A 25,458-nucleotide genomic window follows, 5' to 3' on the forward strand; every position below is an offset into this window, starting at 1 on the left:
TTAAAATGAATAGAGGAAATAAAGGAATACAAAGAAAACTTGATGTGTGCTTTAGTCCATTTGTGCTGTCATAACAGAATACCACAGACTGTGTAATTTGTAAAGAGTAGAAATTAAATTTATTCCTCATAGTTCTGAAGGCTAGGAAGTCCAAGATCAAGGTGCCAGTATCAGAGAGGGCCTTCTTGCTGCTGCATTACATGCAGAAAGTAGGAAGGGCAGAGTGAATTTTTTCTGTAACCTCATTTTATAGCATCATAAATCCATCATAGGCAAAGTCACCATGACCTAAATAGTGCCGTAAGGGCCCTATCTTCCCATACTGTTGCATTGAGGGTTAAGTATGCAACACATGAATTTTGGAGGACACATACAGATTGCAGCAACTAATAAAACAGAATCAGGTGGGGAGGAGCAACAAGGTGGTACAGTGGGTTAGCCATGATGATACCAGCATCCAATCTGAGTGCTGGTTCGAATCTCTGTTTCTGATCCAGCCCCCTGCTAATAAGCCTGGGAAAGCAGCACATGATGTCCCAAGTACTTGGGTTGCTGTCATCCATGTGAGACATACAGATTGAGATCAGGCTCCTGGCTTTGGATTGGCCTACCCTTGGTCACTGCAGGCATTTGGGGAGTAACTAGCAGATGAACAATCTGTTTATCTCTTCCTCTCTCACTATAGCTCTGCCTTTCAAATAAACCTTTAAAATAACGCAGAATGGGAAAATAATTAAAAGCAAATAATTAAAAGTGAGCAAAGAGAAAGCATGGTATGCAGGAAACACAAAATAAGAGAATATATTCCAATATATTAATATTTTCAAAAAATGTAGGTACAAAAAAAATTTCCTGTCTAAGGTCAATAACATTCCAGTTACATTTCTAAAAATATCTGATGTTTCTAAGAGACACACTAAACACAAAGTTTCCTTTAGTAATGTTGAAATTAAAGATATAAAAAAAGTTAATATCAGGTAATACCAAGATAAAAAAGGTTATGAAATAATATCAACCAAGGACAACATGCTTTTCAAGTAAAATGTTAATTTTTATAAAGTGAGCTATTTAAACATATGTAAGCTATAAAATGAAATTATGTTGAATTAATCAATATGTCCTATATGACTATTGAGTGACAACATCGTAGGTGCTCAGAGATGTTTGTTGAATGAATGTTGAATGAATAATAATTGAAAAAAATGAGAAGGGGGTTAATACAATTTTTAGTCTATATGTAGTTAACAACTTATACTTAAAATATAAGAACACAATCATCTTATATGAATATAAGGTGTGTGCCTATACAACACACAAAATTTAGGAAAAAAAAAAAAAAAGACAAACAACCAGTAAGAAACTGTGAATCTTATAATGAAATCTCATTGCCTTCTGCCAGACTGTGCCACCTGTTTGAGTCAGAAAATGTGACTGCTAAATTACAGGTGCTGTGACTCATACCAATAACACTGTTGTGTAATATCATACTTGTGTTCTTGTGTTTGCTTACTTAATAATGGCATAAGGTGCATAGATAAATCAGTCATCTTGTTTAGCTGAATCCCTGATGCTAAAAGGACAAGGTGATCTTCAAATATGTTTTCAGTGTGATTATGCTTCCGTCTCCTCCACATTCTTCAACGGCATCTGGTAAGCATGCAATGTGAATTGTTAATTCAACTCTAGATATAAAATTAGTCCAGGTTCAGCAGAGAGTGTAGGAGCAGCTGGTAAACAATATGAGATCCCACAGGCTCCACTAGCTGAGTATACGTTAACAGGATGACTAATTCATTTCTTTTTCCTTCAGCATTTTCTCTTCTCTGGTGATGCTGCAAAATTTGGCAAGAGTTTCTACATAGAAACCAAGAGTTGAGGGCAGGACGGGAGAACATCTAAAAGAAATTCAACTCAGGAACAACAATTCTTGTTAGGACTAGAAACACAAAACTAACCTTATTTCTTTCATCCATAACCATCTGATAACATTAAATCCATAGTGAATGCTCCCTTTATACAATGTTCAGTCCTCTTTTTTTATCAGGGCTGGTGCTCTGGCACAGCGGGTACAGCCATTGCCTGCAGTGCCGGCATCCCAAATGGCCCCGTTCGAGTCCCAGCTGCTCCACTTCCTATCCAGCTCTCTGCTATGGTCTGGGAAAGCAGTTGAAGATGGCCCAAGTCCTTGAGCCCCTGCACCTGCATGAGAGACCTGTAAGAAGCTCCTGGCTCCTGGCTTTGGATCGGTGCAGCTCCAACCTTTGTGGCCAACTGGGGAATGAACCAGGAGATGGAAGACCTCCCTTTTTCTCTCTGTCTCTGCTTATCTCTCTGTGTAACTCTTTCAAATAAAAATAAATCTTTAAAAAGATAAAATTATCATGCACAGAAACAGTTTGACTTCTACTTGTTTAATGAAAGAATGATATATTAAGACATAGGTAATAAAAATCTATAGTTACAATATTCACTCCACCAGGTTTACAGTTTAAAGACTGGGTTAAATCCATATCTGGGAAAGATTAGATATGTTTTGTTATCACAGAGTGTTTGACTCTATTTGTATTGTGTCATTGCAATGTCAATAGGAGTGTTTTGCTCAGGTGGATACACACTCAACCTATTGGACAAAGATTTCAAAAATGCTCATTAACTTTTGTTTCTTTCATAGTTCAGATAAAAAGAAAGCCTTTTATTTCTTTAATGGCTTCATTTTTCTACCTAAGGGCCAAGTCTGCACCAATCTGTTTGTTAGAATAAATTATTCGAAGACATTTGATAGCATTCAAAAAGGTTACATAGAAAGGACTAGGAGATAATGCCAAAGTGAGAAAAAATGAATAATAAGAAATGTGGTTGCTGATATTGTTGTAATATGGCAGGAAGACACAAAAAACTTAAATTATGCATAATTTCTCAATAGAAAACAAATTCATTCCATTATTTAAGATAATGTTCAGAGTGACTTTAAAAGAGTAGAGTGGTTAATTTACATTGGAGTATTGAACCAAACTCTGTGATCTTTCCAGACAGAGAATACAATTGGCTTAGCAATATATTTTTTAGAAAGCACTTTTTTCAAGGGATAAATTTTCCATCACATATTTAGTGCTTCTCTGGAGATAACAGGTTCTTAGCAAGATGACTTAATTAAACAAAATCCATTTCAGATCATCATCTACTGGTAAATGAATAGATTCAAGAAAACATTATGGATATAAAAAGTGAAATTTTGTAATTGAGCCAACTTTTCATATAAAGATGGAAATTTCAGCATTGTGGATCAGGAGGTTAGCTGCTGCTTGTAATGCCAGCATGCCATAACAGGGTGTTAGTTCTATTCCCAGCTACTTTGCTTCTGACTCAGCTTTCTGCTAATGCAGGCCTGGAAAGGCAGCAGAAGATGTCCAAGTAATTGGGCCCTGACACTCAAGTGGGAGATGGAAGTTGAGTTCCTAGTTATTGGCTTTGGCCTTTGCCAGTTCTGGCTGTGGTAGCCACTTGGGGAGTGAACAAGAAGATGGAATATTCATTTCTCTCTGTCTCTGCCTCATTCTCTGTTGCTTTGCTTTGCTTTGAGATGACTAACCAACTAAATATATATATATATATTTTTTTAAAAAAAGAGAAAATTTCAAGAGTATGGTTATCCAGTTTTCAGAATTATTCAGAAGCCTGGGAATCCATGTCTAAAACAGTGTTAATAGTGAAGAAAATAAAATGAGCAACTCAACTCTTTGAAACAAAATGCACAGTATATTCACTAGAAAGAACTCTGACTTGATTCCTTGGGTATAGAACAAATCAGTATGGGGTAGCAGGTTGCCACTGTGGTATTAGAAAAACAGAACCCACCTACTGGATTCCTGAATATGAAAAACCCATCCCAGGCTAAATCATGACTGTAGTTAAAATTTAAAATTTTGCATATTCTGATGCAAAAAAAATTAGAAACATTTTTGGTGACTTGAAAGCCTGCTTATCTCAGACAGGCTGCTGTCAGAGAAAAGAAGCACTGTTATAATATGACTGTGGACTTGGGCTGTTATAGGATGAGTCTCTGGAAGCAGATGCTAGTACAAAGTCTAAGGTGCAAAATGTTTATCAGGAGTCAACACCTGGGAAAGGAATGATAAGGAGCAGGATTCCAAAGGGGAATAAGTCAAACTGGGATGCCAACAAACAATGCCTCAGCCAAGGAACTCTGCTGTGGATAATGGCCACCAACGTTGCCTTCCAGCGGACAAAAATGGCCAAAACTGTTCACTCTCTTCTCAGTCCTGAAAGAGAAGAGGCAGAGCAAGACTCTCCTCTAGAGAAAAGGCAGATCTGGCCACTGCAAGCCAACCGCTGGTAGCTCTGCTCACAGCTGGACAGCAAGGCCTTCCTACAGGCAGGATCTGGGTAGTTCATCTTCATGTCTGCTAGAGAGGTGTAAAAAGGAAGTAGCCCTCTGAGATAATCTTATGCCAGGCAGGAGAACTAAATATGTCAAAGAGCAATGCTTATCATGATGCATGTGGATTCCCTACCTTTTCTGAAGGCATTATGCTGGGTGTAAAAACTGAACTCGACTCAAGCTAGTAGGGTACTATGTACTATATACGGTTAACCAGAAAGCAGTGCAATGATGATGAAGAAGCTAATTTAAGGTTTTTTTATGATAATCAAATCATAAAACAAGCTGATACTCTTCCTTATCCCCACTGATTAAAATATTACCCCTGTTACTGCGACTAAGAATTATTTATGTCACCTGTTTAAGACCCAGATTGTTAACTACAAGGCCCCTAGATTCTGATTTGTGAAAGCAGCAGTGAGTTCAGGAATTCACATTTTTGTACTTGAGCAGTGCTAATGTGATGCAGTGCTGGAACTACACTTGGAACTACATGTCCACAAAGATTCAGTAAACCAGGGCAGGCATTGGACATAGCTGCGGGAGTCACCATCTGGGGCACTCACCCTACCACATCAGTGAGTATAGTTTGAATTCTGGCTCCTTCACTTCTGATCAAGCTTCCTGGCAAGATACATCATGTGAGGCAGCAGATGACAGCTAAAGTCATCCCTGCCACCCACAAAGGAGAACCAGTTAGAGTTCTGGGCTTCTGGCTTAGGACTGACCCAGACCTAGCTATTGCAGGCATTTGGTACAAGAACCACAGAATGGAAAATTGTTCTCTTTTTGTCTGTGTCTCCGAAATAAAATGAGAATAATGAAAAAATAATCATATAGACTGTTATATAGAATACATAATTAATAAACTTTTACATAGAATGGTCCTGTGATTCAGAGTCTGACTGAAGAGGACATTATCTAAGAATGGTCAGAAAGGAGTAGAAAGAAAACACCAGATGTGGGGCACAGGAAACAATAATAAGGGGGAAAGTATTTATGGAAAAGAGACACGTACAAGAAAATACGTCTTTTGTCAAATGAACTGAAGTAGATGATCTTTGAAAAAGAGGAGCAGATACTTCTAAAATACAAGTATTAGTCCAAGTGATGTATTCAGTACATCAGGAAATGGCAATTGCATAAAAAGACAGAGGGGAGAAATGAGTTTAAAGTTGCCCAAACTTCTATAGAGCAAATTTAACAAGTCTATGAATTTCCCACTTACACTTGGATCAGTCCAATAAACATCTACCAAACTTCTTGTTTACTTAGTTTATAATCAAAATCTCATAAAAGTCTTTTATATCTAAATGTAGTAGTTCTAAAACCAAGAGAGTTTTAAGGGCTATTTGTTACCTCTTTTTCAATGTCTTTAAAAGATTTTATTCATTATCAGAAAGACAATTCTGACTTACCACACACTAGACCTCTTCATTTATGCCTTGTGAATAAAACTGACAGATTTATATAGAACACTGAATAATTTAGTGAACCGAAGCCACTTGGGATTTAGCAACACTCATATTTGAATGCTTTAGAATTTTTAAGAATTTTTAGTTTAAAACCAGAAATAGTAAGAAAAAAACCTACATTAACAAAAAATTAGGTTTATGGATGCATAAAATCTCCTTACTTTTTCTATATGTAGCATGAGTCTACATGCTTTTTATATAATATTCTCTATACAAAACATTAAAAATTCTTGGAATAATATACAAACGGTGTTCATTCTAAATCAAATACATTTCCTTTTTGTGAATGAATGCTTTAAAAATAGATGTTATTACTATATTAAAATGTGAGACAAGGGAGTTAGAAGGCATGTGGGGATTTGCTTAAGTTTGATAGATCTTAATTCTTTTGTTAAATTATAAAAAGAAACAATTATAACTATAGCAAGAGAATTTACTTATTTTTCATAATGGTGTGGTTTTGAAGACTTCATTTTAAAAAAAAAAAAAAACTTTTATTTAATGAATATAAATTTCCAAGGTACAGCTTATGGACTACAATGGCTTCCCCCACATAACGTCCCTCCCACCTGCAACCCTACCCTTACCCACTCCCTCTCCCCTTCCATTCACATCAAGATTCATTTTCGTTTCTCTTTATATACAGAAGATCAGTTTAGCATACATTAAGTAAAGATTTCAACAGTTTGCTCCCACACAGAAACATAAAGTGAAAAATACTGTTTGAGTACTAGTTATAGCATTAAATCTCAATGTACAGCACACTAAAGACAAAGATACTACATGAGAAGTAAGTGCACAGTGACTCCTGTTGTTGACTTAACAAATTGACACTCTTGTTTATGGCATCAGTAATCACCCTAGGCTCTTGTCATGAGCTGCCAAGGCTATGGAAGCCCCCTGAGTTCACTGACTCTGATAATTTTTAGACAAGGCCATGGTCGAAGTGGAAGTTCTCTCCTCCCTTCAGAGAAAGGTACCTCCGTCTTTGATGACCCGTTCTTTCCACTGGGATCTCACTCATGGAGATCTTTCATTTAGGTTTGTTTTTTGCCAGAGTGTCTTGGCTTTCCATGCCTGAAATACTCTCATGGGCTTTTCAGCCAGATCCGCATGCCTTAGGGGCTGATTCTGAGGCCAGAGTGCTGTTTAGGACATCTGCCATTCTATGGGTCTGCTGTGTATCTCACTTCCCATGTTGGATCATTCTCTCCCTTTTTGATTCTAAAAGCTAGTATTTGCAGACACTAGTCTTGTTTATGTGATCCCTTTGGTTCTTAGTCCTATCATTATGATCAATTGTGAACAGAAATTGATCACTGGGACTAGTGAGATGGCATTGATACATGCCACCTTGATGGGATTGAATTGGAATCCCCTGGTATGTTTCTAACTCTACCGTTTGAGGTAAGTCAGCTTGAGCATGTCCCGAATTGCACATCTCTTCCCTCTCTTATCCCCACTCATATTTAACAGCGATCACTTTTCAGTTAAGTTTCAGCACTTAAGAAGAATTGTATATTGATTACAGTATTCAACCAAAAGTATTAAGTAGAACAAACAAAAAAAATACTAAGAGGGATAACATATCAAGTTGCTCATCAACAGGCAGGGTGAGGGCTGATCAAGTCACCGTTTCTCATAGTGTTCATTTCACTTTAACAGGTTTCCTTTTTGGTGCTCAGTTAGTTGTCACCTATCAAGGAGAACAAGTGGTATTTGTCCCTTTGGGACTGGCTTATTTTACTCAGCAAAATGTTTTCCAAATTCCTAACAGGGATCACTTTTCAGTTAAAATTTAAACACCTAAGAATAATTGTGTGTTAATTACAGAGTTCAACCAATGGTACTAGAACAAAAAAAAAATACTAAAATGGATAAAGTATTACATTGTACATCAACCGTCAGGACAAGAGCTGATCAAGTCACTGTTTCTCACAGTGTCCATTTCACTTCAACAAGTTTCCCCTTTGGTGCTCAGTTAGTTGTCGCCGATCAGGGAGAACATATGATATTTGTCCCTTTGGGACTGGCTTAATTCACTCAGCATGATGTTTTCCAAATTCCTCCATCTTGTTGCAAATGACCGGGTTTCGTTGTTTTTGACTGCTGTATAGTATTCTATAGAGTACATGTCCCATAATTTCTTTATCCAGTCTACTGTTGATGGGCATTTGGGTTGGTTCCAGGTCTTAGCTACTGTGAATTGAGCTGCAATAAACATTAATGTGCAGACTGCTTTTTTGTTTGCCAATTTCATTTCCTTTGGGTAAATTCCAAGGAGTGGGATGGCTGGGTTGAATGGTAGGGTTATATTCAGGTTTCTGAGGAATCTCCAGATTGACTTCCATAGTGGCTTAACCAATTTGCATTCCCACCAACAGTGGGTTAGTGTCCTTTTTCCCCACATCCTCTCCAGCATCTGTTGTTGGTAGATTTCTGAATGTGAGCCATTCTAACTGGGGTGAGGTGAAACCTCATTGTGGTTTTGATTTGCATTTCCCTGATTGCTAGTGATATTGAACATTTTTAAATGTGTCTGTTGGCCATTTGGATTTCCTCTTTTGTAAAATGTCTATTGAGGTCCTTGGCCCATCTCTTAAGTGGGTTGTTTGTTTTGATGTTGTGGAGTTTCTTGATTTCTTTGTAGATTCTGGTTATCAACCCTTTATCAGTTGCATAGTTTGCAAATATATTTTCCCATTCTGTCGGTTGTCTCTTAACTCTCCTGACTGTTTCTTTTGAAGTACAGAAACTTCTCAATTTGATGCAATCCCAAATGTTAATTTTGGCTTTGACTGCCTGTGCTTCTGGGGTGTTTTCCAAGAAGTCATTGCCGGTACCTATATCTTGCAGGGTTTTTCCAATGCTCTCTAATAATTTGATGGTGTCAGGTCGTAGATTTAAGTCTTTAATCCATGTTGAGTGAATTTTTGTGTAAGGTGAAAGGTAGGGGTCTTGCTTCATGATTCTGCACGTGGAAATCCAATTTTCCCAGCACCATTTATTGAATAACCGTCCTTACTCCAGGGATTGGTTTTGGATCCTTGATGAAATATGAGTTGTCTGTAGATGTTTGGATTGATTTCTGGTGTTTCTATTCTGTTCCATTGGTCTATCTATCTTTTTCTGTACCAGTACCATGCTGTTTTGATTACAACTGCCTTGTACTATGTCCTAAAGTCTGGTATTGTGATGCCTCCAGCTTTGTTTTTGTTGTACAAGATTGCTTTAGCTATTCGGGGTCTCTTGTGCCTCCATATGAATTTCAGCATCATTTTTTCCAGATCTGAGAAGAAGGTCTTCGGTATCTTGATTGGTATTGCATTGAATCTATAAATTGCTTTTGGGAGAATGGACATTTTGATGATATTGATTCTTCCAATCCATGAGCATGGAAGATTTTTCCATTTCTTGGTATCCTCTTCTATTTCTTTCTTTAAGGTTTTGCAATTTTCATCGTAGAGATCTTTAACGTCATTGGTTAAGTTTATTCCAAGGTATTTGATTGTTTTTGTAGCTATTGTGAATGGGATTGATCTTAGAAGTTCTTCCTCAGCCATGGCACTGTCTGTGTATACAAAGGCTGTTGATTTTTGTGCATTGATTTTTACCCTGCTACTTTGCCAAAATCTTCTATGAGTTCCAATAGTCTCTTAGTAGAGTTCTTTGGGTCCCCTAAATACAGAATCATATCATCTGCAAAGAGGGATAGTTTGAGTTCTTCCTTCCCAATTTGTATCCCTTTAATTTCTTTTTCTTGCCTAATAGCTCTGGCTAGAACTTCCAGAACTATATTGAATAGCAGTGGTGAGAGTGGGCATCCCTGTCTGGTCCCAGATCTCAGTGGAAATGCTTCCAACTTTTCCCCATTCAATAGGATGTTGGCTGTGGGTTTTTCTTAGATTGCTTTGATTGTATTGAGGAATGTTCCTTCCAAACCTAGTTTGCTTAGAGTTTTCATCATGAATGGATGTTGTATTTTATCAAATGCTTTCTTGGCGTCTATTGAGATAACCATATGGTTTTCTTTTGCAGTCTGTTAATGTGGTGAATCACATTGATTGTTTGGCACACATTAAACCATCCCTGCCTACCAGGGATAAATCCCACTTGGTCCGGGTGGATGATCTTTCTGATATGTTGTTGCATTCTATTGGTGAGAATTTTATTGAGGATTTTTGCATCTATGTTCATCAGGGATATTGGTCTGTAATTCTCTTTCAATGCTGCATCTTTTTCCGGCTTAGGAATTAAGGTGATGCTGGCTTCATAGAAAGAATTTGGGAGGACTCCCTCTTTTTCGATTGTTCTGAATAGTTTGAGAAGAATTGGAGTCAGTTCTTCTTTAAATGTCTGGTAGAATTCAGCAGTGAATCCATCTGGTCCTGGGCTTTTCTTTGTTGGGAGGGCCTTTACTACTGTTTCAATTTCTGTCTCAGTTATGGGTCTGTTTAGGTTTTCGATGTCTTCCTGATTCAATTTAGGTGGGTTGCATGTGTCCAGGAATCTATCCATTTCTGATAGATTTCCCTGTTTGCTGGCATACAAGTCCTTGTAGTAATTTCTGATGATTCTTTTTATTTCTGTGATGTCTGTTGTTACGTTTCCTTTTTCATCTCTGATTTTATTGATTTGGGTCTTTTCTCTTCTTTTTTTAGTTAGTTGGGCCAATGGGGTGTCAATTTTGTTTATTTTTTCAAAAAACCAGCTCCTCGTTTGGCTGATTTTTTGTAATGTTTTTTTGGATTCAATCCTGTTGATTTCCTCTATGATTTTAATTATTTCTCTTCTCCTACTAGATTTGGGTCTGGTTTGCTGTAGGTTTTCTAAATCCTCGAGGTGAATTGAAAGCTCATCTCTTTGGTGCCTTTCCAATTTCTTGATGTAGGCACCTATTGATATAAATTTTCCTCTTAACACTGCTTTTGCTGCGTCCCATAAGTTTTGGTATGTTGTGCTGTTATCCTCATTTACTTCCAGAAAGTTTTTGATTTCTCTTTTGATTTCTTCTATGACCCATTGTTCATTCAGGAGCATGTTGTTCAATCTCCATGTGTTTGCGTATGCTCTAGGGATTCCTGAGTTGCTAATTTCCAGCTTCATTCCTTTATGGTCTGAGAAGCTGCATGGTATGATTCTAATTCTTTTGAATTTGCTGAGACTTGCTTTATGGCCTAGTATGTGGTCAATCCTAGAGAAGGTTCCATGTACTGCTGAGAAGAATGTAAAATCTTTAGCTGTAGGATTGAAAGTTCTGTATATATCTGTTAGATCCATTTGGGCCATAGTGTCGTTTAAATCTACTGTATCCTTGTTGATCTTCTGTCCTGTTGATCTATTTCTGAGAGTGGAGTATTGAAGTCCCCCAGTACTATTGTATTGGGGTCTAAGTCTCCCTTTAAGTCCGTTAACAAATCTTTTAGATAAACTGGTGCCCTGTTGTTAGGTGCATATACATTGATAATTGTTATATCTTCCTGTTGAATTGATCCCTTAATTATTATATAGTGTCCCTCTTTGTCTCTCTTAACAGTTTTTGTGGTAAAGTTCATGTTGTCCGATATTAAGATGGCTACGCCCGCTCTTTTTTCATTTCTGTTGGCATGGTATATCTTTTTCTAGCCTTTCACTTTCAGTCTGTATGGATCTTTGTTGGAAAGATGTGTTTCTTGTAAGCAGCAAATAGATGGGTTTTGTTCCTCAACCCAATCAGCCAATCTGTGTCTTTTAACTGGACAGTTCAGGCCATTAACGTTCAATGTGACTATTGATAAGTGGTAACTTTGCCCTGCCATTTGCCAAAGGTAAGTTCTAATATATGCTTTGAATTCCCTGTGATCTTTTGCTGTGAGGTTTCCTTCCTTTACCTTCTTTCATATTGATGACCGTGTTTCTGTGTTTCTGTGTGTAACACATCTTTAAGCATCTGTTGCAGGGCTGGACAAGTGGCGACAAATTCTTTCAATTTCTGTTTGCTATGAAAAGTCTTTATTTCTTTTTTTTTTTTTTTTTTTTTTTTGACAGGCAGAGTGGACAGTGAGAGAGAGACAGAGAGAGAAAGGTCTTCCTTTGCCGCTGGTTCACCCTCCAATGGCCGCCGCTGCAGCCGGCGCACCGCGCTGATCCTGGCAGGAGCCAGGAGCCAGGTGCTTTTCCTGGTCTCCCATGGGGTGCAGGGCCCAAGCACCTGGGCCATCCTCCACTGCACTCCCTGGCCATAGCAGAGAGCTGGCCTGGAAGAGGGGCAACCGGGACAGAATCCGGCACCCCAACCGGGACTAGAACCCGGTGTGCCGGCGCCGCAAGGTGGAGGATTAGCCTATTGAGCCACGGCGCCGGCTCGAAAAGTCTTTATTTCACCTTCATTCACAAATGATAGCTTTGCAGGATATAATATTCTGGGCTGGCAGTTTTTCTCTCTTAGTACCTGGGCTATATCTCGCCATTCCCTCCTAGCTTGTAGGGTTTCTGATGAGCAGTCAGCTGTGAGTCTGATTGGAGATCCTCTGAGAGTAATCTGACGTTTCTCTCTTGCACATTTTAGGATCTTTTCTTTATGTTTCACTGTGGAGAGTTTAATTACAATGTGTTGTGGTGAGGATCTCTTTTGGTCGTGTTTATTAGGGGTTCTGTGAGCTTCCTGTACTAGGATTTCTCTGTCCTTCTCCAAACCTGGGAAATTTTCTGCTAATATCTCACTAAAAAGGCCTTCTAATCCTTTCTCCCTCTCCATGCCTTCAGGAACTCCTAGAACCCGAATGTTGGGTTTTTTAATAGTATCCTGAAGATTCCCGACAATATGTTTTAGATTTCTAATTTCCTCTTCTTTTCTTTGGTCTGACTGTATCCTTTCCTGTTCTCTGTCTTCTAAGTCCGATATTCTCTCTTCTGCTTCACCCATTCTGTTTGTAAGGCTCTCTAATGTGTTTTTCATTTGATCTATTGAATTCTTCACTTCATTATGATTTCTCGTCACTATCACAGTTTCCTTGTCGCTCCCCGTCTTTGTGGAGGAACGACACAGGACCCTGCGCTGTTCTTTCGTCTGCTCGGCCCTCCCCAGGTTTGCTGTTGGTTCTTCCCGGGTTGGCTACCGTCCCTTCCACCTCCGTGGAAGGGTGGTTCCCCCTGCCACCTTCCCCACTTCCGCGGGGGTGCGGCACACCGCTGGCCGGCTCTCTCGGGGTCTGCACAGGTGCTCCCCTTATATGTTCCCCTTAGATGTTCCCGGTGCATGCCGTCTCTCTCCTCCTTTATAGTCCTCCTCCGCCAATCCTAACTCGGCTGCCCACACGCCGAGTACGCTGCTCTCCTCCAATCAGGAGCAAGTCCTACAGTTTATTGGCTGAACTGGAGGCAGCTGTGTAGAAGCTGTTTTCTTCTCTCCCAGCACCATATTGTGGGAGAGCAGATGCATAGAATAAGTCTTAATTCCAGTAACTCAGTCTAGTCCAGGTTGCTCCCCACATTTCCTGTTGTACTAGTTGTTTCATTTCATTTTGATTCCTCCTTAATATTTCATTTTCACGAGAGAGATTTTCTATCTTGTCCATTAAGGATTTCTGTAGTTCGAAAATTTGTTTTTGAGAACTTCTTAATGTTCTTATCAATTTTTTGAGATCTGCTTCTTGCATTTTGTGGGGAGCAACCCGGACTGGACTGAGTTGCTGGAATTGAGACTTATTCTGTGCATCTGCTCTCCCACAATATGGCGCTGGGAGAGAAGAAAACAGCTTCTACACAGGTGCCTCCAGTTCAGCCAATAAACTGTAGGACTTGCTCCTGATTGGAGGAGAGCAGCGTACTCGGCGTGTGGGCAGCCGAGTTGGGATTGGCGGAGGAGGACTATAAAGGAGGAGAGAGACGGCATGCACCGGGAACATCTAAGGGGAACACCTAAGGGGAACACCTGTGCAGCCCCCGAGAGAGCCGGCCGGCGGTGTGCCGCTCCCCTGCGGAAGTGGGGAATGTGGCCAGGGGGAACCGCCCTTCCACGGAGGTGGAAGGGACAGTAGCCAACCCGGGAAGAACCAGCAGCAAACCCGGGGAGGGCCGAGCAGACGAAAGAACAGCGCAGGGTCCTGTGTCGTTCCTCTGCGACGAGGGGGAGCGACACATTTCTTCTATCTCATCATCTTCATAATCTTGAATTGGGGTGTCTTTTTCATTTGGGGGCGTCATAGTGACTTCCTTGTTTTTATTGCCTTGGTTTTTGCGTTTGGTATATTGGCAAATTGGCATATTGGAGATATTTGGTTTCTTCACTGTGGTGCTTGTTCTTGTTATACTATGACTCTAGATTAAGTGGACTGTCTCTTTTTGATGGAGCCTTAGAGGCTTGAGATGGGTGTGGCCTGAGAGCTCTGTTTGGTGTGCCAAAGGTGACACTCCCAGGTTAGGCGTGGTAGATCTCTCTCTCTCTCTTTCTTTTTTTGATTCAAAAGGGAAGTAGTTCTGCACAGCTGAATGAAGTTGGAGGTAGTTATCAGGCAAATGATATACCCACAGGAGCCAGAGATCGGAAGCTCTTTCCCAAGGACCACACAGGGAATCTGTTCTGCCCTCATAGTGTGCTCACATTCTCCTTCAGTCTCCCACTGGGTTGCCAAAGTTACGGAATTGTAGCATCTCTTGAGAGTACTCACCTGAATTCCATGAGTTCTCTCCCCCACCGTCTCTGTTTTTCACAGTCTCAGTTCAGTAGCACCACAAATTTACTAGGTCCTAATCTCCTGTTAAGTCACCCCGCCCAGAGTCAGGTTTTTCTGTTAGGCTCAGGGCCGGTGCAGACCTGAGGTCACTCTGCTTATGACATATGTCCAAGATGGCGCCTGCTCTTTGTCTTGCTGGCCTTTGAGAGGTGAGCGGAGAGAGAGAAACCCGTGTCCATATCAGTCACTTTTTTTTTTCTCTCTCTCTCTCTTCTAGTTAGCCTGGTGAACTTTTCCCCCTGGGGTCGTTCCCTCTAGTCTCCTCTTTCCGCTTGCCTGCTGGTGTCTCGGGCTATTGAGGTTCGGCTTACCTCGTGTTCCAGCACTGGTGTGTTGAGTCTGCCGCTGGTGTCCCAAACTGTAGGCTCCCACACTCTCCACGCAGGTCCACTGTGAATCACTCATTCCAGAAGAGTTTTTTCTGCTGTTTCTTCCCCTACTCTTCCTTGAACCTGCAGTATCTCCACTTTTATTAAACTGTCTCTCCCTGGACTATCAGTGTGCTCCCTTCCTATTCCGCCATCTTGCCTCCCTCTGAAGACTTTATTTTTATAGAATCTATGTGCCTGCTCTGTTATTCAGAGACTTCATAAAGTAAAAGCAACTCAGTCTGAAAAACTTAGATCTCTTTCAGTGACAGCTCTCCTGATTGACTTTCATTTAGTTGGCTTTGGATTAACAGACTCTCTTCTGGTCTCTCTAAACAGCATTGACTGATGTTCTAGGTACACAAACCCTCTTTGTAGTCAACCACCTAGTCTTATACTCATGAACTTCTGCTATCCATGAGTCCTTTTGATCAACACGAGTGGATTGCAGTTGCGAAGGACCTAGCAGTGAGTCTGCAGTGGGCATTCCCACCTATGTAAGTATCTTTCTCTTCTCTTTTCTCTATAAGACAGCCAGAAGCTTTTAGACTAAGAAGGGGAGCAAAATGTATTATTATTATGGCAATAAGAATTTCATAATTTTATACGGCTTTATACTGGAATGTATTAAATATAAAAATACTACATAGGAATTTTTATGACATTATATTTTATATTATAAACACAAACTCTATTATAAATCTTATACTCTATTATATTCTGTTACAATGAGAAAAGGTTGTAATGGACAGGGACTACATGAAATAATCACACTGAAAACTCCATGAATCTTATGGTTCTGAGCTGTGAGAGTTTAGCTCATTATCTAATCTCAATCACTTTACTCACCAAATCAGAAAATACACTCAGAGGGGTTAATTTCTATAGATTACTTATTTTGGACATGAAACTGCTTTCCTTGTGTTATATATGTTCTTTTATGATCATTGCAGGATAACACTAAAATAACTGTTGTTTGAATATGAGAATTATTTTCTGCATGTTATAGATGAGCAATGGAGACTTGATAAAGGTAGCAAGTTTTCGCTACAGAGATTAAAATCACCTCTGTCTTCTGCAAAACTCAGTCTTCCTTAAATCAGGTTTTATAAAAGGGCCAACAGAGATTTTAATTTAATTGTGGGTAGGCACACAAGGTAGTGATCCGTATATGTTAACTTTAATTAAGAGGAGTTCTAATGATAAGCCCAAAGACTTCAGGGACCAGGCAGGAGACCAAAATATGTGAAGGAGTAATGATTATTGTGGTGCATTGTGGATTTCTTACCTTAGGTAAAGGCATTCCCATGCAATTAAAAAAAAAATCAGACTGGACCTATAAACCATGTCTTCCAGAGAGTTACAGATTTGTAAATTGTAAAAGGAAGCAAAGGCAAGGGATATGCAAAATTAAGTTAGGAAAACATTCTAGCATATCATACATGGGACGGTGTCATGAAAATAAATAATTGGAGTGAATGGGTTTAGCCATATCAAAGCACTATTTACTAATTAAATATAGGGAGGGCTCAGTGGGCAGTGAAGGTGAACAGAGGGTGAAAGAAGAAATGCTTTGGAGATCCTTAAAGGCTAATCTAGGCTTCTGTATTTTATCAGAATGAGGTAGGGACAGGCTTGGAGTTGTATCAAAAACTTCCTTATTGTCTGCAAAGTACTAGGATATTTTGTCTTCATAAAATTCTTTATACTTTACAAACTGGCAGACTTAAATTTATTGTACATAAGTAACTTAAACTGTCAAAAGTTAAAAAGTGGGGGAGCCAAAATTCAAATTGTGTCTATCTAATTCCAAAAAGAACCCATCCAATATTGTACCATACAGCTTTCTATAGGAAATACTAGTCTAAAACTTGTTCCATGTCATTACTACTCTAAGCACTTTCCACATATTACTTAATATCATGCTTTTAAGAAACCTTTATGACAAGTACCACAATTAGGTTCATTCATATTTAACAGATAAGAAAATTGAGATACTGGGAAAAGTAGCAGAAGATGGCCCAAATGTATGGGCCCCTGCCACCCACGTGGGGGACCCGGATGAAGCTCCTGGTTCCTGGCTTTGGTCTGGCCCAGCCCTGGCCCTGCTGGCCATCTGCAGAGTGAACCATCAGATGAAAGATTCTTCTCTCTCTCTCTCTCTCTCTCTCTCTCTTTTTAACTCTCTCTCTAACTCTGATTTTCAAATAAATAAATGAATCCTGTTTTAAAAAGTCTGAGTCAGTTCTGGGGTCCTATCAGTTATATGAATTTAATCACAGGGAATGGTGATATTTTAATCTATTATATTGAACTAATCGACTTTTTTATTTTCATTAAGCTATACTATACAAATAAACCCATACTTATTTATAGCTAAAGAGTGATGTTTTGATACATTTATCTATAAATAAATATATAGTGACATAATCAAGGTGCTTAATATATTTATCTCCTGACACACTTATTTTTTTGTGGGAAGAACATTTAAGATCTAGTTTTCTAAGTGATTTTCAAGTACACAATGCATTATTAATAACGAGAGTCACTGTGTTGTTCAATAGACCTCTAAAACTTCTTCATCCTAACTGAAACTGTACCCTTTGATCAACATATCCTCATTTGATATAAATATGACCTTGGTGGCTTGTTTTAATTACATATGTAGAAAGATAATGAGGTGGAATCTCTATATTCAAACTCTCAAATAACTTTACCTTCATCATGTATGTATGTATGTGTGTGTGTGTATATGTGTATGTGCATAAATTCTAGCCTTCTAATCCCCATCAACTCTTTCAAAACTGCAGGAAAAACTGATTGGAAAGAGTTGATATAGAAAGTGAACCCACTGAATAATTCCAGATGAAGTCTAGCTAGAAAAAAGAAGAGGCACAATGTGATCCTCAGACATTCAACAAGTCCCCAAATATTCTATCACAATATCCCACTGCTTGCTGCTAGGATCTGGAATCAAGTGATTTATAAGTCAGTTTATGTATGAAATCAATCATGATATGAATATGGTATCAAGTAGGCACTTATCTTTCTATATAACCTTCCTTCCTTTTTTTTCACAAATTTTAGTAGATAAAGTTACAGAAATATTTATATGTGAAGAAGTTTTAGTATTTTCACTTAATGGAAACAATTTGAAAAAAGGACTCTTAGAATTTACAAATCTACCACTCTGGTATAAATTTCAAAATAGAAATTCCATCAACAGCATGAAAAATGCCATTAACAAGAGACAGAAACTTCACTCTTAAAGGAAACACTAAATTACTACTTTCAAAACTAAACCAGATAAAACAAATTTAGTTCTTAAAGAAACATATGGTATTTTCATTTACCTTAAATGACACATGGAACTTAAGAAGAGATTACAATAAAATAAACTATGGCAGGAAATGAAATGTCAAATTATACCTACAAAAATTTATATGGATCCAATAACAAGAGTAGAAAATGGAATATTACTCATAATAAAAAGGGAAGAAATAGGAAAGTAGGCTTAGTGCCATGAAAAGAAGGTAAAAACCTGAAAACAACAAAGGACTGGGCATATGTAGAATTAATGGCATGTAAATGAAGCTGAAATAATTGTTTTCTCTGCACTGTCCACAAAGAAACCTGGAGGAAGAGGTTGGTATGTTCCTAAGTAGCTATATAAACCTCAGTAAAATATTCCACCATAGAATATTACAGTTCTCTGGATTACCAGAAGCAAAATCAGATTATGGGTTTCTCAAGCCAAAAGAGAAATTAATTAAAAACAGCTAGCATATGTAGCAGAAAACAACAAAAGTCACCCAGGCAAGCCACAGGAAAAGCAGGTACATGGAAGTACTTAGTGGTTCTCATTAGAAATATAAATGAAATTTTCATATGCTGATTTCATTTCCTTTGGGAATATTACCAGGAATGGCATAGCTAGGTCATATGGTAGTCATATTTTTCAGTTTCTGAGGAATATCTATTCTGTCTTCTAAAATGATTTTAGCAGTTTACATTCCTGCCAACAGTACATTAGAGTATCATTTTATCCATATTCTCACCAGCATTTTCTACTTTTTTTTTTTTTTTTTTTTTTTTTTGGATAATAGCCATACTAACCGAGATTAGGTGAAACCTCATGGTGGTTTTGAATTGCATTTTCCTGAAAGCCAGTGATCCTGAGTATTTGTGTCTGTTGGCCGTTTGTATTTCTTCTTTTGAAAAATGCATGCTCATATTCTTAGCCCATTTCATAACTGGATTATTTATTTTATTGTTTAGTTTCTTCAATTCCTTCTATATTCTAGATATTAATCCTTTATCAGATGTATAGTTGTTTGCAAACATTTTCTCTCATTCTGTCAGTTGCCTCATAGCTTTCTTGAGTGTTTCCTTTGCTGTGCAGAAGCTTCTCAGCTTTATGTAATCTCATTTGTCTATTTTTGCTTTTATTACCTGTGCTTTTGGAGTCATATCCAAGAAGTCTTTACCTATGCCATTGCCAATGTTTTTGCAGTATGAAAGAGTTACCTGTAACCCCAGGTTTATAGCAGCCAAATTCACAATAGCTAAGATATGGAATCAACCCAGATTTCCATCAACTGATAACTGGACAAAGAAAATGTGGCATATATATATAGATGATGAAATACTTTCTTTTTTAACAAAATAGATGTAACTGGAGATGATTATGCTTAGTGAAATAAGGCAGATCCCAAATGACAAATATCACATGTTTTCTCTGATCTGTAGTAGCTAACATACAGGGTACAGCAAAATCTAATGTATAGACTGAAATTGATATCTTGTGATTTAATTAGTGTGTATAGTCCTTGTCTACACTCCTGGAACACCACTCTTTCTACTTTTTACTTGAAGAGTTAAACCTGTGATTACAAAGTAAGTTAAAAATATGTTGTCATGAAAATTCAAAGAAAAAAGAAAGGAAGGAAGGAGGAGGGAAACAGGAATAGATGGATGGAGGGAAGCATCATTAAATACTTAAAATTGTATTTATGAACTGCATGAAATCTATTTTCTTTAGAATAATAAAATGCAAAAAATGAAACTTTAGATAACCATGATAATAAACTTGACAGAGTTTCAAAAAGTCTAAGTCTCTTTATTCCTCAAGTCCAAATTTTATGTTATAGTTAGATGTACATACTTTGATCAGCCAGTTGAATGCAGGGGACTATCAAGGGACAAAGCAACTGATACGTGCTGTTTCAAAGGATATTTGGAAGACAAAGTTTTGAACTGGTATTTCCTATACAGTGAATATATCAACTGCAAAAACAAACAAAAAACAACAAAAACAAAAACAAAATTTGACAACTTCCAAGGAACATTAGATATCTGACTTAAAAGTTACGTAATTCACCACGGTATCACCACAGTAGAAAAAGAATGCATGTATGTACATAGTAAACTAATGGCTATAAAAATATAAAGACATGGAATCGTTACCACTTCATTAAACATCTTTACCCAAGGGATTTAAAAAACTTTGTCATTTAATACTTTCATTTATCTCACATATTTTATTTGTAAAATTAAATAATATTCCAAAAATGGAGGTAAGTTCACAAAACAATAAATACCTGCTTTTCTACACTATTTAGGCACAACATATTTTTAATGCAAAATATTAACCTTTTGCTATATTCTTACTGTATTGATATTATTTTACAGAAATAAAAATCCTTTAAATAAAAGGATACTATCTTTTCCTTTACAAAGGTATATATTTTTGAAGTTGATGTTTATTATGCTTATCCATTATTTTAGCTTTTTTTTAACATACCTAAGGTGCATACATATCTTCAGTACTATATGTCATTTCTTTTTAATAAATGTTTAAAATTTACATATCACTACATTACACATAGAATATAATATCAGTAGTATCAATCAACTGAATTTTAATATTCAATGTAATATTTTTGAGATTGAATCATGTTGACATGTGTAGTTGTAGTTCATTTCTTCTAAATACTAGAGTTCCACTGCATGTCATGTTCATAATTATTCTGAATCTTCAGATATACTAATGTTGAACATAGTGTTCCCATGCATTTATTTCTTTGGGTTATATTTACTTGAATACATAAAGATAATCATTGACTGAACAGGCTCTCTTCCAGATATAATTCAATATAAGGAAATATTTAAATAATTCTTGTTTTAATATTTTAACATTAAGCATATTAATAAAATAAGGCTATAATACCTGATTTAGTCCCATCTTTCCTTTAGAATTTAATATATTGAAAGAAGAGACATAGTAAAATGAACAGGATACATATACTATCCTTCCATATAATATTTTCTACTTTTGTGTATTTATGATTATCTATGCATACCAAGGACCTATATATATATCTAAAGCTAAATCAAGTTAGAAAAAAACAAAATATTATCAAAAGTTGTTTAGAAGGGACAGGATTATGACTTTGAACGGCCCTTGTCTTGACTGTTGAGGAACAGTTTTCTTGTTTTGTTTTGCTTCATACTGTTTGTTGGACTCTACTATAGAATTAATCTCATGTGTATAAAGTTAATTGAAAATAGATCTTAGTGAATAAGAAGAATGGGTATAGGAAAGGGAGAAGAAGGAAGGGTGGGAGTATAGATGGGAGGGCAGGTAGGGTGGGAAGTATCACTATATTCCTAAAGTTGTCTTTATGAAAGGCATGAAGTTTGTATACCTTAAATAAAGGATTTCTGGATAAAGAAAAAAAAAGGAAAGAAAAAACAAAATGACAACCACAAAATGTAGAGAAAACATTTGCAAATCATATAACTGATAAAAATATATATCTAGAATATATAAACATGGTCAACAATGAGCCAATTTAAAAATGATCGAAAGATTTGAGTAGACATTTCAGTAAAGACATATAAATGGCCAGTAAGAACATGAAAAAATGCTCAATATATTTAATCATTATGCAAATTAAAACACAGTGAGAGGGACCAGCAGTGGTGGCATCCTATAATGGGTGCCAGTTATAATCCTAGTTGCTCCACTTCTGATCCAGCTCTCTGCTGTGGTCTGGGAAAGCAGTGGAAGACGGCCCAAGTGCTTGGACCCCTGTACCCATGTGGGGGACCCAGAAGAAGCTCCTGGTTCCTAGTTTCAGATCTGTCCATTGCATCTATTTGGGTTGTGAACCAGTGGATGGAAGACCTAACTTTACCTCTCAAATAAATAAATAAATGTTGCAAACATAGGAAAAAATGATATCACTATATATCTATTGGAATAACTAAATTACAAACACTGACAATAGTAAATGTTGGCTAGGATATGCAAGAACCTTAGCTCTCCAACTGTTCTGGTAGAATTGTGAAAAGATAATACAAACATTTAAGAAAATAATTTGGCTGTTTTCTTATAAGTTCAATGTATACCTATCTGATGAGCTACCTGTTTTACTTTAATGATATTTATTCAAGAAAAACAGAGGCATATGTTCAAATGAGGATATTTCAAAAAGTTCATGGAAATACATATAGTGAGAATATTGATCAAGCATTACAAATTAATTTTGATTTTGAAAATTTTTGCACAAAGATAAACATCTTTTATTCCATTTTCCATGAATTTTTTGAAGTTCCCCATACAAAGGCTTATACGTGAATGTTCATAGAAGCTTTAAATGTAATAACCACAATCTGGAAATAAGCCAAATGTCTATTAATAACAAAGTAGATATACAAAATGTTACATAGAAAAACCACTAGATAATATAAACAGGAATAAACTACTGATTAATTAATATGATATGAATGAGTTTCAAAATAATTATAGTGTATAAAATGTCAGCCATAAAATGTACAATTCCACGATTCCATTTAAATAACATTTTATGCTTCAAAAAGTTCATGGAAATAGATTCAAAGGTAAGTTTATTTGAGTACAAAAATTTTCTGAAATCCATGCACATTTTTTTATAACATGCATTTTAATTAAACTTTTGGAGACCCCTGCATACAGCAATAGAAAATGACACCTTGGGAAGGAGATATGCAAAGGGGCTGAGGAAATGCTGAGGGTGACGTATATGCTCACTTTTCTGACTGTCATGGTGACTCCATGGGGTTAGCCATACATCAGTATAATCACTTTGTACACTTCAAATACATGCTTATCATTGTATGTCAATTATATATCAATAAAGCTATTTTTAAAAGAATAAAAAGGGATAGGATGTTAGGTGATATTTAATTCCTAATCTTCTGAAAAATAAATGTCTTAAACGATATGATTTATATCCTCATAGTGAAGAAATATAGTTCAATGGTCTGTATGTGAAAGCCAGAGAGCACTCTCACTAAACATTTTTCCATCTTACTTTGGACAACCACTTTCATGTATTTTACAAGATTCAATTAGTATTCTATATAAATTCCTCCACAATATGATTTTACACTGCTATTTCTTGATTTGGGGTTGGGGAGAGGATAATTTAAACATTGTGGATCATTGTCTATTCTGGAACATACAAGTTTTGCTCTCATTTCACACCACTGTTACAGGCCTTTTCCCTTGATACATATCCTGTCTCCACATCCTCTCATCATCCTCTCATCCTGGCATTTTGTCAAAATTCAGTGTTTACATTGCCACATTGATGCACAGTATTTGTAGCATGGAAATGTCAGACATTCCAAGGACTCTTCTTTTTGTATGTTAAACAGTTACTTTTCCTTTTCCAGCTTTTTGTGAGAAAAAATTTTTTTGACAGATAGAGTTAGACAGTGAGAGAGAGAGAGAGAGACAGAGAGAAAAGTCTTTCTTCCATTGGTTCACTCCCCATATGGCCGCTACGGCCAGCACTGCACCGATCCAAAGCCAGGAGCCAGGTGCTTCCTCCTGGTCTCCCGTGCGGGTGCAGGGCCCAAGGACTTGGGCCATCCTCCACTGCCTTCCCTGGCCACAGCAGAGAGCTGGACTGGTGAGCCACAGCACCGGCCCCGCTACTGTTTTCTAATAACTACTATTCTCTCTTCACTCCCCCTAAGTATATATTTTTTCTTAATACATAAAAATTGCATGGGGCTGGCGCCATGGCACACTAGGTTAATCCTCCGCCTGCTGCACTGGCATCCCATATGGATGCCAGTTCTAGTCCCAGTTGCTCCTCTTCCAGTCCAGCTCTCTGCTGTGGCCCAGGAAGGCAGTGGAGGATGGCCCAAGTGCTTGGGCCCTGCACCCGTATGGGAGACCAGAAGCACCTGGCTCCTGGCTTCAGATTGGCACAGTTCCAGCCGTTGCGGCCATTTGGAGAGTGAACCAACGGAAGGAAGACCTTTCTCTCTGTCTCTCTCTCTCATGTCTGTAACTCTACCTGTCAAATAAGTAAATAAATGAAATTGCAAATTTATCTTGTTAAAAAATCCCTCCAGATAAAATTCATCCTGTTCCAAACTGCCCTGGGAGCTCTCTGGAGTGACCCATAGCTGTAGTCTTGTGAAGGGTGGCTCCCTCCACCTTTCTTCTCCATTGAATTGCTTGTTCTCTGCTTTGTCTTCTTGGTGTACTCCCTATTTTTAGTAGATAACATTAAAAAAAAAAAACATTATAAAAATGAGGGGCAGGCGCTGTGGCGCAGTGGGTTAATGACCTGGCCTGAAATGCCGGCATCCCATATGAGTCCTGGTTGCTCCAATTCCGATCCAGATCTCTGCTATGGCCTGGGATAGCAGTTGAAGATGGCCCAAGTCCTTGGGCCCATGCACCCCCATGGGAGACCCGGAAGAAGCTCCTGGCTCCTGGCTTCAGATTGGCGCAGCTCTGGCTGTTGCGGCCATCTTGGGAGTGTACCATCGATGGAAGAACTCTCTCTCTCCCCCAACTCTCTGCTTCTCCTCTCTCTGTGTAACTCTGCCTCTCAAATAAATAAATAAATCTTTTAAAAAAAGAATGCAAGGGGTTGACCATACAGCTCTAGGTTGCAATCCATAATGTCTGATTGGAAGCATGTCTTATTATTTTCCAGCTTCTGGTATCATTATTCTGACTACTTTATTTCACAATATTCACTCTGAAAGCTCAAAGATCTCCCTTTTCTTACCAAGGTACTGACTTTCATGGATGTGGGCCTATTTCTATTCCTGGTACTGGGAATGCGATGGGTCTATTTAATATAGAAATAGATGTTTTCAATTATTGGAAGAGTTCATGATTTTTTTTTCTTTAATGATTTCCTTTCCATTGTTTTCTGCTTTCTACTTCACAACCTTTTTTTTTTTTATAGCATATTGGAACTTCTCTATTGGTTCACTAATTTTATTTTATTTTTTGTTTTCATTTTCCTTATTTCTATTTTTGACATTTTGTTTTCCACTCTCTAGTAGCTTCTCAACATTTTATTGAATTTTTTTCACTTTTCCTACAATACTTAATTTCATTAAATTAAAAAAAATTCTTCATTCTTGTTTTAGAATGCAAGAAATGTTCTCATATCTGTGAGTATACTCAGAGTATACTCATCACA

At 37.6% G+C, this 25,458-nt stretch overlaps 1 protein-coding gene across 4 annotated transcripts in view; it reads right to left on the bottom strand.

Annotated features, from left to right (window-relative positions):
• LINGO2 (leucine rich repeat and Ig domain containing 2) overlaps window positions 1–25,458 on the bottom strand; it is a 1,403,193-nt gene that overhangs the window by 681,345 nt on the left and 696,390 nt on the right. The gene's annotated exons all lie outside the window — the stretch shown is intronic.

This window comes from Oryctolagus cuniculus, chromosome 1 (assembly GCF_964237555.1).
Source record: "Oryctolagus cuniculus chromosome 1, mOryCun1.1, whole genome shotgun sequence".
In the NCBI taxonomy this organism is placed as follows: domain Eukaryota; kingdom Metazoa; phylum Chordata; class Mammalia; order Lagomorpha; family Leporidae; genus Oryctolagus; species Oryctolagus cuniculus.